Raw genomic sequence first — 3,802 nt, forward strand, 5'->3', positions numbered from 1 at the left:
AAAAATAAAAATAAAAAATAAATAAAATATGATACAATTGTCCCAAAAGAATCTACAGACAAAATATTAGAAATTAATAGAAATTTTGTCAGGGTGACCAAATATAAGATCAATATTAGAAAATCTACTATATCTGTACATACCAGAAACAGAAAATATAATTATTAAAAATACGCATTAACATAACCCGAGGCTATAAAATACATAATAACAGATCTAACAAAAGATGCTCAAGACAAGTAAGGAAAAAAAAAATATTATTAGAAGCCATTAAAACCTAAATGTTTTGAGAGTTATTTCAATGTTATTTAGACTCATTATAGTAACAATGCCGCCAGGCACAGTAGCCCATGCCTGCAATCCCAGCACTCAGATGGCTGAGGCAGGAAGACAGCCATGAATTCGAGGCCAGCCTGGGCTACATAAGCCAGTTCAAGGACAACTGCACTACACAGCAAGACTCTGTCTCAAAAACAACAACAACAACAAAAACCCTAATGTCAACTCTCCCCAACTAGAAATATAGGCTCATAATTCCAATAAAAATCAAGGTTTTAAGGACCTCAACAAACCCATCAACTGAGCCAAAAATAGCTAATTTGCTCAAGAAAAAGAATGAGATAGGAAGATCTAACCTACAAGACATCAAGACATAAATCTGTTGCATTTTAAACCAAGCAGTATTGGTGCAGGCTAAGGCAGATTGATCAGTAGACTTGGACAGGGAATCAAGCAGACCCAAAGATAAACACCAACCCTGTATATGAGGGTGACATCGTAGGTCAGCTGGAAAATGAGGAGCTGTACAATGATATTGGAGTAATCTGCTCTGCACATAGGAGAGAAAAGGAAATTGGATTCTTACCTCTTACCAAACTAAAAATTCAATTCCCACTCGGTTAAGAAATTAAATATGAAAGTAAAACCTCAAAACTTTTAAAAGAATATATCTATATTACCTCAGAGTAGACTTATTAGATGGCTCTATAAAAATCCTAGGATAATCAATGTATTTAGCTACATTAAAATTTAAAACTTTCATCAAAATTAAGACAGAACCTGAGAGAAGATATCTGCAAACTATATAGCCAATATAGAACTGGTATCAAGAATATATAAATAATTCCTACAAATCATCAAGAATTAAGACAAACAGGGGCTGGGGATTTAGCTCAATGGCAAAAGCACCTGCCTGGCAAGCGCAAGGTCGTGAGTTCGGTTCCCAGTACCGGAGAAAAACAAAAAAAAAAAAAAAAAAAAAACAAAAAAAAATAATTAAGACAAACAATCCAATTGGAAAACAGCCAGAAGATAAAAATAAGTGTTGCAGAGGAAAAAAAACTCAGGCAAAACCCACATCCCATTACCCACGAATAAGCATATGGAAAGAGGCGTGGCCTCATCAATAGCCGGGGAAATGAACCAGGTCCCATATTCTCAGCCATTTTCCATTAACTGGCTGGCAACAACTTCAAGTCCACAGTCTCCAAGTGTCCATCAAGCCACGTGTACTATCGTGAACTCACACTGCAGGGGAATTAGAAGCAGCAATGTAACTCTTTACTCCTTCGCAATCACCTTGTGTGCATGAAATACATCATGTACTTTTTTACGCTCTGCAACACATCATGTACCATCTCCCCCTAGTGTAAATGTGGGCACCAAGAGACATACATGAACACACACAGGAATATTGTACATAATTTTCAACATCATGATACTGTTTTCCCATTGTTTTTATGGGTTATACTGATTGATGGGTTTCATTTTGGCAAATTCATACATGCACATAGCATATTTTGATCCCTTTTTTTTTTTTGGTTTTTGAGACAGGGTCTCAGTATGCAGCTCAGGTTGGCCTGGAACTCACTACATAGCTTAGGCTGGCCTCAAACTCTCAGCAGCTTCAAGTGCTGGGATTATTTACAGACGTGCGCTACCGCTCCCAGCATTGATCATTTTGTCCCCCATCATGCTCCTTCCCTTGCCCCCCTCTAGTTTCACATCTAGGGGTACAGGGTGCATATTTTGCTCATATCCATCCTCACTATTATCCACCCTTACCGCCTCCCCATTCCCTTCCTCTTGACAATACATTATTTTCATAAAACTCAAACACAAGCAAAAGTAGGGGAAGGGAGGAGAGGGGAAGGGGACATAAAAAGAATGAAGATGTGTTATGCACATGCACCAAGTCCCATGATGAATGTGATTATTATGAAGCAAACATGCACTAATAAAAGTAAAAAATCAAGAAATGAGCAAAAGCACACGAAAAGTGAAGTTCCTAGATACAAACATATGCAATGAATCAGATTTTTTTGAAGCAAATAAATAATGTTATAAATGCACCATTCGGGGTCACGGCCATCTTGGCAGGGAGGTGGGCACATGGACTGGAAGGGACACGGGCAGATGCAGCGGTCCTGCAGGTATCTTCATTCTCAGGTAGGCAGCGTGTTCACAAATGTTCATTTTGTTAGCATGTTTTATAGCAGGAGTTTTGTATTTATTAGTTCATGCACAAAATTTTAAAAGAAAAAACTCCCCCAAAAAAGAATAGCCCTCTGTTTAGCGATGCTTAGGAAATGTGGTGGATTAACTAATAGGCAACTTGTCACACCCAGCTGAACTGAATCAGTGTGGTTCTGGGTGTGCAAGGCCCACCTGAGGATTGTTGCCAATAACATAAAAGGAGACCTGGAGGGGAAAATGCAGGTGCTATTGGTTCTCCTGGAGAAGTTGTCTTGCTGGCTTTCCTGATATGAACTCAGCTGTTATCATTGGAGGAACTCGGGTCCTTGCTGTCACTGAGGATGTCTGTGGTTCTTTTGGGGAGAGCTTTGGTCCTTACTTTGAGCATCACTTCCTGGCTCCTGTGCAGATCCCTCAGCCTGTTGGCACAGATCCTTCATCTCGCCGGCACAGACTTTCTAGCTTCCACCACTGACCTTTGGGCCTTCCCCGTGCAGATCTTTGATACAGACTTGCATGAGATATTGTGGGCTCTGGGCCTCTATTTCGACTCGTGGAGGATATTGCCGTGGACTGTAGGTCTTCAGCTGGACTTGTGCAGGGCATTGCTATGGGATCCAGGGCCTCAGCTGTATTTTTTGGATCTCTAGTGTGTGGACAGATCTCCTGCACTCTTCTGCATTTGACTCTTTGGGTGAATATTATAAAATGATCCTATAAATTATGTGTCCTATATTAAATCTTTTCCCCTGTGAACCCTGACTACAATAAGAGGTAAACCCTGAGTTACAGCAGGTGAAAGACTTAGTTCTCGAAGCGGCCAATTCCAGCCAAGTTGGAACCTGGCTACCGGATTCAACGGAAGCCCTGGCCCAGCAAGATGAGAAGGTGAATGAAGCCAAAGGGCAGAAAGTCATTCTGTCCCTGGGAAGCAGAGCAGGGTGGTGGCCTGCCAGGATCACACATTCCAGTGACAGAGATTTAGGATGAATGCCTGGTGACAAGGGGGAGCCAACAAGGAAGACGTGCAGGAGGCAGTGTAGCAGCCAGGCAGCCAGCCAGGCAAGGCCCAGGCTGGGGCCAGTTCTGGAAGCTGTCCCACCACTGATCGAAATCCGATTTCCACCAGAGCAGAGGAGGGACTGCCATGTCTGCAGCAGGAGCCAAGTAGAGCTGCTATCATCTTTGGCGACCAGGGTTCCTGGAAATAAAGGAGCCACACATTGGCTGAGGATAACAAAAGGTGGGAGGGATCTCTCTTTTGGATGGTTAAAAAGAAAAGAACTTCTACTCCACCTGGTAAAATATTCCTTTTTTTTTTTTTTTT

Source organism: Chinchilla lanigera, unplaced genomic scaffold (genome assembly GCF_000276665.1).
Source record: "Chinchilla lanigera isolate Chin_1 unplaced genomic scaffold, ChiLan1.0 scaffold00012, whole genome shotgun sequence".
NCBI lineage: Eukaryota > Metazoa > Chordata > Mammalia > Rodentia > Chinchillidae > Chinchilla > Chinchilla lanigera.